The sequence below is a fragment of the Notamacropus eugenii genome, chromosome 4 (assembly GCF_028372415.1).
Source record: "Notamacropus eugenii isolate mMacEug1 chromosome 4, mMacEug1.pri_v2, whole genome shotgun sequence".
NCBI lineage: Eukaryota > Metazoa > Chordata > Mammalia > Diprotodontia > Macropodidae > Notamacropus > Notamacropus eugenii.
This window is the reverse complement of record NC_092875.1, coordinates 3,813,751-3,825,992: the sequence shown is the minus strand read 5'-3', so window position 1 is coordinate 3,825,992 and position 12,242 is coordinate 3,813,751. Positions and strand designations below refer to the sequence as shown.

At 40.7% G+C, this 12,242-nt stretch overlaps 1 pseudogene; it reads left to right on the top strand.

The window, feature by feature from the left end:
- Positions 1–10,275: 10,275 nt before the first annotated feature.
- On the top strand, positions 10,276–11,379 carry LOC140498802 (hsp90 co-chaperone Cdc37-like 1; annotated as a pseudogene).
- Positions 11,380–12,242: the final 863 nt, after the last annotated feature.

Below are 12,242 nucleotides of genomic sequence, written 5' to 3'. Positions count from 1 at the left end.
GTCCCAGCTGGAACAGACACTGTGAAGCTGCCCAGGGCTAGGAATCCCATGTAACCCAGGGCACAGTAGAAGACAATATCAGAACCCTCATTGAAATGCATAGTGATGTGACCAGGTTCAGAGTATGTGTCTGTGTCTAGAAAGTGGGGAGTAGTTCCTAGGCAGATACCACTGAGAATCATTTGAATCCTAGAGCAAATACGGACAACAGAGCTGGAACCCTAGATTGCCATTACATCCTGATTCTATTCGTGGTCTTGTAACCCTGAAGGTGTCACCCATAGCACTTATACCTATTTCAAAGTCCTATGGCAACAGGCAGGTGACAAAGAAGTACCTACAGGTACACTGGGATCTGTATTCACAACCTGGCCCACAGGCAACACATATCATAAGACCATCATCTCACTGGAAGCAGCAGTAGGATTTGGCATTCCCCGGGTGCCTGAGAAGCCTTAAATATATGCATACATACATACCCACATGTGTATGCATGTATGTACATATATATGCATGTGCACATACATGTGTGCATGTGCATGTATATGTATGTGTAGGTGTGTATATGTATATTTGCTTATCTATTTATTTTTAGTTTTCAACAAGCACTTCCACAAGATTTTGAATTCCAAATTTTCAACTTATCTCTCCCCTCTACCCTTAACAAGACAGCATTCATTCCGATTACCACTTCCCTAATCTGTCCTCTCTTCTATCACACCCCTCCCTTCTCTTATCCTCATTCCCTCTATTTTCTTGTAGGGCAAAAAAGATTTCTATACCCCATTGCCTATACATCTTATTTCCCAGTTGCATGTAAAAACAATTTTTACCATTCATTTTTAAAACTTCCACATTCTCTCCTTTCCTCCCTCCCCATACATCCCCACTGAGAATGTAAGCAATTCAGTATAGGTTATACATGTGTAGTCAGGCAAAACACTTCCATAACAGTCATATTGTGAAAGATTAACTATATTTCCCTCCATTCTATCCTACCCCTCATTTATTCTATTGTCTCTTTCAACTCTATCCCTCCTCAAAAGTGTTTACTTCCAATTACCCCCCTCCTCCCATTTAGCCTCCCTTCTATCATCCCCCACCCCACCATTATCCCTCCCTCCCTACTTTACTATGATGTAAGACAAGTTTTTATATCAAATTGAATGTGCATGCTATTCTCTCCTTAAGTCAAATGTGATGAAAGTAAGGCTCACTCTTTTCCTCTCACCTCCCCCCTCTTCCCCCCCAATGCAATAGCTTTTTCTTGCCTCTTTTATGTGACATAATTTGCCCCATTCTATTTCTCCCTTTCTCTTACCAATATATTCTTCTTTCACTCCTGAATTTTATTTTTTAGATATCATTCCTACCTATTCAACTCACCCTGTGCTCTCTGTCTATATGTATATAATCCCTCCAACTACCCTAATACTAAGAAAGGTATCAAGAGTTACAAACATGATCTTTCCATGGAGGAATGCAAACAGTTTAGCTTTAGTAAGTCCCTTATGATTTATCTTTCCTGTTTACCTCTTTGTGCTTCTCTTGATTCTTGAGTTTGGAAGGTAAATTTTCTATTCAGCTCTGGTCATTTCAATAAGAATGTTTGAAAGTCCTCTATTTCATTCAATAACCACTTTTTCCCCTGAAGTATTATACTCTGTTTTGCTGGATAGGTGATTCTTGGTTTTAATCCTGGTGCCTTTGACCTCCAGAATATCATATTCCAAGACCTCCAATCCCTTAACGTAGAAGCTGCTAGATCTTGTGTTATCCTGATTGTATTTCCACATGCTCAAATTGTTTCTTTCTTTCTGCTTGCAGTATTTTCTCCTTGACCTGGGAGCCCTGGAATTTGACTAAATATTCCTAAGACTTTTCCTTTGGGAATCTCTTTCAGGATGTGATAGGTGGATTCTTTCAATAACTATTTTACCCTTTGGTTCTACAACATCAGGGCAGTTTCCCTTGATAATTTCTTGAAAGATGATGTCTAGGCTCTTTTTTATCTTGGATTTCAGGTAGTCTAATAATTTTTAGATTGTCTGTCCCAAATTTATTTTCCAGATCAGTTGTTTTCCAGTGAGATATTTCACATTGCTTGCTATTTTTTCATTCCTTTGGTTTTGTTTTATAACTTCTTGATTTTTCATAAAGTCATTAGTTTCCATCTGCTCCATTCTAATCTTTAAGGAATGATTTTCTTCAGTGAGCTTTTGGACTTCCTTTTCCACTTGACCAATTCTGCTTTTTAAAGCATTCTTCTCCTCATTGACTTTTTGGATCTCTTTTGCATTTGGGTTACTCTATTTTTTAAGGTGTTATTTTCTTCAGCATTTTTGGGTCCCCTTTAGCAAGCAGTTGACTCATTTTTTTTTCATTATTTTCTTGCATCACTCTCATTTCTCTTCTCAATTTTCCCCCCACTTCTCTAGGAAGAGAAGGTTTTCAAAATCTTTTTTGAGCTCTTCCATGGTCTGAGACCAATTCATATTTTTCTTGTAGTCTTTAGATGTAGCGGCTTTGACTTTGTTGTCTTCTGTTTGTATACTTTGGTACTCCTTGTCACCAAAGCAAGATTCTATAGTCTGATTCTTTTCCCAATTTTCATCATTTTCCCAGCTTTGATTTTTCAGCCCTTTGTCAAGGTAGTTCTCTGCTTCCAGGGGATGGGGAGTATACCTTCAGCAGCTTGATCAGTCCACAATCTAAAGGGCCTAAAGTTCCAGAAACAGCTGCTGACTGCTGATGCCCCTGCCCCTGCTCCTGCTGTCAAGGGCTCCTCCTCCATGGACTCTTCCACTTCTTCCATCTCCCTGGCGCTGAGACCAGACCACTGCTTTTTCACACAGATCCCACAGGTTTTTTTTCCACTTACCTTCCAATTTGTCCTCCTCCTGTTGGGGTCATGAAGTCTGGAAACTACCTCACGTGCCCTAGATTCAGTCCCCCAAAGCCTGCTCATGTCCTATCTGTGCTGGCATGCCCCACAATGGACTGTGCTCTGCTGTCAGCATGGCATGAGAGATACTTCCTGGCGACCTTCCAGGCTGTCTTGGGCTGGAGATTTGCTTCACCTTTTCATTCTTTGGGTTCTAAAGCTCCAGAATTTGTGTAGAATCATTTTTACAGATATTTGGCTGGATTTATGGGGACAGCACTAGCAAGTCTGTGCTGTTACTCTCCCTGGGATTAGCTCCACCCCCCTGAAAAGCCTTTTAAGGACCAAACTACTCACTTCCTGAGGTGAAGAAGAAGCTATAAAAGGTGCCCTAAAAATTGTCTGATTCACCCAACCCTGGCCTTCTCACCACAGCAGTGGATATCCCACCCTGTTTTGGTTGAAACAAAAAAAGGACAGAAACTTTTGCAAAGATAATTCTACTCACCACTGGTACATGGGATATTAATAGTCACTAATGGGTCTCTAGTCTTGTAAGGTTTGCAAAGCTGAAATGCATCCAGTTTGGGAGGATGACAATGTTTACAACAATGTCACTGTCTTACAATAAATGGAAAACCCACTTATAAAGATGGAAAAGGATCCTCCTATTCCACTATTTTGCAGTATCTCTCAGAAGCCTACAACTAGCAGTTTGGGCAAGAAAGAGACAAGGGTATCTAGTAACAATAAAGGTGTTGGGGAGCCTGGAATGTCTTCCGCATGAAGATTGTTTGAAAGTTCTGGGAATGTTTAACTGCAGAAGGGATGACAAGGTACACGATGGCTGTCATTTACTATTTATTCACTTAGACAAGTTTTTGGATCTCTTTCCAATTGATTCATTTTCTTTTCATAGTTTTCTTGATTTTCTTAAATTACTCTTACTTTTCATAATTTTTCCTCAACCTCTCATTTGATTTTAAGATCTTGTTTAACTCTTCCAAGAACTCTTTGGGGCCATTTAACATATTTCTTTGAAGTAGAAATAGCTGTTTTGCTTCATTGTCTTCTGAGAATGAACCCAGATCTTCTCTATCATGATAGCAGCTGTCAGTATTGGGGACCTTTCTCTTTGCTTGCTCAGTATTTAATCAGTTTACTTCTTGGCCCTTAATTTTATATTTGAGTTGGGCTCTACTCTTGAAGGAGGACTGTCTCAACCTTCAGTTTTTTAAGTTACTGTTTTCTGGGTTCTGCCTGAGTGCCTGATACCAGATCTTTCTCTCTGCCCCTGAGATATGACCAGGGCCTCCACCAACTCTGTCACCAAAACTACACTTACACCTTGTGATCCTTTCCCTTGTTGCTAATGTCAGCTCACCCCTCTGCCCTGGAACTAAAACCAAGGACTTCACTCTCTTGCAAGTAAACATAGCCAGCAAAGTCATCTCCCCTCTGCAACCCCACTCAGTAGCATGTGTTTGCTCTTTCTTGCCCATAGCCAGGGACTTTGTTCAGTTAGTGCCCAAGGACTCCTATTCAGTACCTGCTTAGGGCACTGAAATCTCCCCTTTATCAGTTGTCTGACACCACACTGTTTATGGAGCAAAAGTTCCTGAAGCAGGGGCTTCAACCAGGGCTTTTCTTTCTCAATTAGGAGCAGTACATGACTGAAGGTATAGTCACATAATTCAGACCATACCATGATCTTGGGAGTTCAGACCTGTTTTAATGTCTTCTCAAGTTGTCTTAAATTGGACAACTCCTTTATACTGCCTTTTATTATTTTAAATCATTTGGGGGAGGGGGATTTAAGAAAACTGGGTAATTTCCTGTCTTGTTCCACCATCTTCTCTGAAACCTCCCTGTCATAAAGTATCTAAAGGGTTGCCATAAGTCAACTATTTTCATTTGATTTTGACAGGCCCTAAACAGCAGAATTTGTAACAGTGGATGCAATTAAAAGAGACCAGTTTATTTTTGATATAAGGAATAACTCCCTGACTCTCGGAACCATCTGAAAGTATAATGAAGCCGTTTCAGGAGGCTACGATGTCTTGATTACTGAAGATATTTTAGAAGTGACTGATTGAATATTTATCAAGCATATTGTTTGAGGGATTCCTATTCAGTTTGTTCATGAAGATATATAACGGGGGGACCTAAGCTTTGTCCCCTGACTTACAAATCCATGAAGAATAGGATTCATCCCCATGTCACTGTCCCCTTATGGCCCTTTGCCTCTATATCCTGTGTCCTCTGCTCCACCTGGTCCTGGACCAGACCATCATTCAGAGACCTCTCTTGAAGTCTGGGTTTCTGCTCCATTATTCCAGGTTATAATATTAACCCTTAGCCTGCACTTCTGTAGTGATTTAAGTCTGGAAAGCACTTTATTTGTGTTATCAGCTTGAAATCTCACAACAACCATACAAGGAAGGTACTATTTTTATCTCCTTTTCTACAGGTCAGGGAAGAGAGAGATAAAGCTAATTGACTTCCCCAAGGTAACATAGCAAATGACTGTCTGAAGAAATATTTCAACTCAGGTTTGTGACAGCAAGTCCAGTGCTGTTAGCCATACCACTTCACGACCTCCAAACAGGGCAGACAACCTGTATCATGCCAGTGGGGTAGGGAACCCATGTCACCTGGGATTCCCAGGATCAGCAACTCCAGTGGCACCCCCTGGACTCCCATCTAGTGAACTTAGAGTGCACCAGCATCCCTTTCCTGCCTCTTTTCTCAACTGAATTTCTCCCAGATGTTGGAAATTCTACTTAAGGAATCAGTGATTGCCTGATGACTCTGAGACCCCTTCCAGGCCCTGCCTTGTATGATCCAATGGTTCTTGAAGGGAACACTACTGACATGGAGGGTCAGAAAGGGATGCAGCTCCTGAGGGGAAAGTTGTCACTAGAAAGGAAATGCTTGTGTACCTCCACTCCTAGAGGGGCAGCCCTGGGCTTGGGAGCAGATGCCCTGAATTTGAATCATTCTTCTGCTGCTTACTATATAAAGTTAGGCAAGTTACATGATGTCTATTGGCTTCAGTCTCTTTCACTTTAAAATGATGTCAGAGATGGGAAGCTGCCTTGAAGTTCCCCTCACCTCTGAGTTCCAAGAGTCTATGGTCTTGAGAGAAAAATACACATCCTCAGAGTCTATAAGCCTGGTATTACTGAGGCAGAAATCCTGAGACACTGATGGGAATCCTTGTCCTGGAAGAATGGATTTCTGTTCAGTACAATCTGAATTAGGAAAACTCTATCTCTTAAGCTTTTGTGATCCTGAGCATGTTGAGAAATGAAATTTATGTGCATATAAAAGGACAGGATTTAGGAGGTGATTATTCTGTATTTTGGGTACATGAGCCCTGGTACACATGACCCCTGGTTCAGTGAACATTGTAGACAATGTGATCATCAATGGTCAGTTCTCAACACAGCTACCTGAATTAAAAGTTTTTATTGTCTTTTCACACTGAATACTCTGAAACAGCCAGATGGAACATCCCCTCCTAGATTGTCCTCAATGAAGTTACAACATGGGCCAACCACAGAGTCCCTAAGCCTTGTGCTGATCCAGGAACACACAATTATCTCTAGGTGAGAAGGAGTCACTGAGACTCCAAAGTTTCAGTCATCTGGTGAGCTCTGCTGGGAACAGGCAACAAGAAGCAAAAACACGTTATTTGACTTCTGTTTTTTACTTAGTTGCAGACACAGCTGGAGATGCTCCAGCAAAGGACAGTCCTTAAGTCTCCCAATGGACCAGATGTCTCTTTGGAGTCTGGGGTTCAAGGTGAGGGGCCCCTCCCAGTAACTAACCATAATGTTACTGAGAGACAGTGCTGTCAACAGCAAGGGAAGTCTTATAAATTTAGTCCTTGGTCTTACATCATTGCCCTTGTACTGGACAAGGGCCTGGCTCATGTTCTTTTCTGTTCCTTCAAATGTAAACAGAGGACTCCAGACTGGACATCAGCAATATTTCTCTTGCTGGACAGTTCCTCATCAGTCAATGACCTAAACAGTTGACTTGGTTCTGAGCCAGGCAGCTACTTGGCTCCTTCCAGGTTTGGGGCTTTGGCTGCTCTTCAAGGAGATGCTACTTCACATTCAGAGAGACAATTTCTGGCTTCTTCCTATCCTGCTGTTGACACTGCTCCTGCAGTTTCCTGCTTCTGTATGCAGGACAGAGGAGTCCATATGCTTCCACAAAATCAGTCCCAGCCTCAGCAGGGATGGGGACCTGGTAATTGGAAGCTTTCTCCCTCTGTATGCAGTGAAAATCAGCAAAGTCACAGGAGCAGCACTTTTTACAAGTCAGCCTAACAAAGACTGTAGGAATTATCAGTAAGTGCCTGTCAGTGTGGAAGAGTTCATTTTCACTGAGTGGATTTTTGAAAACATTCTCTTTACAAAGAAATGGCAAAGAGGAAAGCCCTAGCCACTTAACTCCCACCTTCCCCTCTCCAACTTTTGTTCCTGTAAATTAGGTTCCATTTCTTCAACAGTCTTACAAAGCTAAAGAGAAGAAATGTCTTTCTATTTGTGTTTCTAGGTCTCTATCTCCCTCTCTCTGCCTCTTTGTCTTTATCTTTCTCTCTGGTTCTCTGTGTGTGTGTGTGTGTGTGTGTGTGTGTATACACACAGTGGCTGCCTCTGTTTTTGTCTTTATGCCTCTGTCTTTGTCTCTATTTCTGTCTGTTTCTCTTTAATTTTGTCTCTATCTCTATATTTCTTCTCCCTTTATCTCTGTCTCTCTTTGTCTCTGTTTCTCTTGCTCTTCTGAACTTCTCTTCCCTTTCTCAGGGGCCATGTCCTTGAAAACATACAGAGGTAAGGGTTACTAGGATTCTCTGTCATTAATTACCCCACCTCCCCTATCCTGCCCTTCAGTGTCCATACTGACACTATGCATGAATGTCTTTGTGTTCCAGACTAGAGAAGTCTAACAGGCTGACTTGTGTAGCCTGAGCTGTCCCTGGAAACTGGAAGAATCATTTGCATTGGATTTCTTGGGAGAACAGAAGTATGTTTGGGCACCAACTATAGTAAATGTGAATCCTTAGGAATATAAAAATGGATGATGAAACTCCTCTCATATTTAGAGATATCCAGGCTCTCTGATCTTTAATTGAGTGATGTCTGAGGGTTTGGTGTTTATTTCTCCAGGAAGGTTGTGAGAGTTGAATATTTCTCTTATGCTTAATAATTAATTATTATCTTAAGACCAAGGCTCTCCTCCTTTTTTAACTTTCTCAGCCAGAAGTCAATCAGTGTGGGAAATCTTAGCCAGGCCAACATCTAATCAGACAGTAAAAGACATTCTAAATGTGGTCTAATGGATATATTCTTGTTCATTGCATTTACTGTGACAGGCCTGGGGAAAAGTTGATTCTCCCTATTTTCCAGAGAGTGATACAGGAATTGATATCTCTTTGACCTAAGTCAGAAACTCCAAGACCTTTATTTTAACATAGCCCAAACCTATTTTTGTGTTGATCATTCCTAGTTGATTGCCACCCCTTGGGAACATCTCTTCAAAGGGTATGTAAATTGTGACCCCACCACCACTGGGGTCTTTGGTGTAAGAGAGATGGCCAAATGATCATTCTTGTATCAATAACCTACTGGCCTTATTAATAAAATGAAAATTTCAAAGAAACTATTTTTCTCAAACCTTTTTAAATGTCACAGTTTTAACTAACCATGAAGGTACCACATCCTGTCACTCTAGATTCTTAACAAGGAGTTCTCCTCACCTGGGCCCACAGGGAGAGATTCTCCACAAGGAGGGTTCTCTGTTGGGAATCTGACTCTCCCAAATATTATCTGGGTAAGAATATAAATATATATCTATGTCTGTTTTTAGTGTTTGTGCTGCAGTCTTTTTTTTTTCTAATTTTCACTCTCACAGGGAGGCAGATCAAGTCAGGTAGGTCTATTTCAAAAAGATCCCCTGAAATAAGCTACATGGGGATGAGAGACAGAAACCTGTGTCCACAGTAAGGGCCACTTGGGAAATTCAGGGTGTTCTGGATATTCAGTTTATGAAACCAATTGCCAGGAAACCCCAAAGTATTAGCAATATATACTGAATTTTTGGCAGGACTAGAGTTCTGTCAAATAGAGAAATCTGGGCCAATACTCTTTGAGAGAATCTCTAAAGCTATAAGCCTTCTTTTCAAGTCTTGGGGTTACATATAAATTAAGATGTGTGTGTTTGTGTGTGTGTGTGTGTGTGTGTGTGTGTGTGAAAGGACTCTTTAAGCAAAGGTGTTGAGATGTGTAAGTCTGCCCAAGAGGGTCTTGAGAGGACCTATTCTTAACCTTTTCAAGCAGAGGTGCTTCAAAAGGATTCTGTCAGGAGAATAAACTGAGAGAGATATTAAAGCAAGGAAAAAAGGTAATTTTCAACCTCAGCTTTTCACTTTCTTGGTCACTAACGCTCTGTTCCATTTGCCTCTATGTCCCTTTGTGTAAGGTTTCCTAAGATTAGCTTGTCAAGTAAGGGAAGAGAAAAAGCAGAGGAAGACTCTGCCAGGAGTTAGTTTGGGATGTGGAATCAAAGGAGGGATCTTCTCTGAGCAAAAATCCAAAGATTTTTTTTGCTTTGATGGGTCTTCAACTTGCAGCACCTAACTGATAATATCTCACACCAAGTAGCCTGTAGCTTGGCTGTAGCCAGTTTGAGTTGTTTTCTAGGAGCAAGTCCATCATCCCAAGTGAGACTAAGTAATGATCCACCTAATGGAAAGTTAGGATGTTTAAATTAAATCTAGAGAACCGTCTTTGCCACTCAAAACAATCAGACATGAAGGCAGTGTGTTCAAACTGCAAAAATAAGTTTTTTGTCTTGTGAGACAATGATCAGTACTTTTCTTCCATAGCCTTAAATGCGGTCAGTTAGGATTTCAGTACTTTGCATGAAACATATATTAACATTGTAAAAGCTTTTTATGTAAACAATGGTGTAGAGTATGAGAGAAATACCTCTCTCTTGATCTGTATATTATTAAGAGTTAATTAACTCTAGCCAGATTTGAAAAAGGCAAAGAGGAGGTTGAGTATGATTTTTAATTTGGAAAACAATTAAGCAGGCAGTCAAGCCTTTTGTGATCTCCTAACACTCTCGAGTTTCAACAGGAACACAGGCCACTGCATGTCTCCTAAAAGATTTTGTAATCCTTTAAATATCTTAATGAATTTTTTTAAGGATTTATCATACAGCCTTCTTCCTATGTTAGGACTAGGACCAGATAATGAGAGTCTCTATTTCTTTTTGGGAGAATGAGAGACTTTGGAGTTCTTTGATCTCTTGAGAGACAGCATCGGAATTTTGTGATATGCAGATTATTGAAGACAATCCCCTGGGTTGAAATGAACTACATAGGGAGCGGGGCTGTGGAGCGGCAGGGGCTGCCACCTGGACCCTGGAACCTCCCCCGGGATGGCGGGGAGGCTGACGAGGAGACGGAGCTGGATATGTCCCACGCCTCTTTCCGCATCCCGCAGTCTCCTGGGGACAGCCCCAAGATGTGTAGCCAAAGAATTGAACTGGCTTGCCAAAAACACAAAGTGTTTGTGAAAAGCTCTGTAGCATGCAAATGGAATCTAGCTGAAGCTCAGCAGACACTTCGTAGTTCAGCACTGCATAACTCCGAGCCCCCGCATCAAGAACATGCCAAAGCACAACAGCAGCGTCCAAACTGAGGCAAAGGGAATAAGCGTGGAGACAAAAAGAAAAGACCCTGATATAGTCAGAGAGAACGTGTTTGTGGAACATGGACAGCATGGATGTTTTCAATCAAGATGAAAGTAAAGAAATAGAAGATGAAGATAAATCCAAATCATTTATGCAGAAACATGAGCAAAAGATTAGACATTTTGGTATACTAAGTCGATGGCATGATAGTCAGAGATTCTTGACTGACTGGCCACACCTTGTGTGTGAAGAAACTGCTAAGTATGTCTCTTGTGGTGTTTTCATCTAGAAGCTGAAAACAAAGGGACTCCAATGGAACAAGTATCAAGTCGTTGTAATGCAGTTTATTATGGAAATGGCCAAAAGTTGTAATGTGGACCCACGAGGATGTTTTCATTTATTTTTCCAGAAAGTCAAAGGTGAAAAATGAAAGCCTTGAAAAATGAACTTGAAGCATTCAAGTCAAGAGTGAGACTCTATTCTCAAACACTAAGTTTTCAGCCTGTGTCAGTTCAGAATCATGTTCCTCCCATTGGTGTTGGATCTCTAGGTATATCAGAATCTTTACCACAGAATCCAGATTATCTTTAGTGTTGTACAAATACAGCGCTCTGCACCTTAAACTCAGTGGTTCATAAAGAGGATGATGAACCGAAAATGATGGACACTGTATAGTTCAGTTAAGACTGCTGAGGCCAAGTGCTATTTTGTTACAAGAAAGAAAGAACTTGGCTATTTTCTTGACACTTTTATGGTGCTGCACTTTATTTTTGTTTGGTTTTTGATGGGAGGGGAAGAGAGTACTGAAATACTTTGTAATTTTTTTTTCTCTTTTTTTGGAAAATATGCTGCTAGGCTTTTTGTTTTGTTTTTGTCTTTTTGGGGGAGAGGGTTTTTTCTTTCCCTTGGAGGGAGAAGAGGTACACCATTTGTTACAGGATGTGAAACTGAACTCGTTTTTGGCTACTAAATTTGCCTTTAATCTTATTGTTCTCAATTTTGGAGTCAAAGTATGAAAACCTGCCCAAATACAATGCACAAATCTGCACAATACAATGTTTACAAGAACTAGATTCTAGGAGGCATCTGCTACAGTCTTTTTATATAGACATTCATGTCCTACTCTACAAAGACAATTAAAGATAAAATATACTTGCATCATATTGCTAACTTAGATGTGAAATCTGGTGTTTCATCATTTTAAAAGCAATAAATCAGTAACTGATATCCACAAAAAAATGAACTACATAGATTGGGGAACTAGGGTTTTAGTAGTAGGTTCAATCTGGGATGTGGTTGAAATGTAAAGGACAATGGAGTAGTCTGAGTAATGGGTTTGAAAAATTTAGAAAGAGAAAAAAGATTTGAGCAAAAACATGGAAGGTAGATAAGAAGATTTGGGATCAGGTAGAGGGGGACATGCCCTGCACACAGTAGGTGGACAAGTCAGTCCATGTCCTCCAAGTCCCTCCTGTCCCTGGATAGTTGCTCTGAGTGACTTTGGGATGAAGCTGGACTTTGTTTTAGGTAGGAAGAGTGAGAAAGAGAATTTTGTAGCTTGATTTGAAAGTCAATAGACAAAAGTTTTAGAGGGCTGCTAGTAATCAAAATGGAGTACATCATGTGTTTCAAGTCCCTCTTT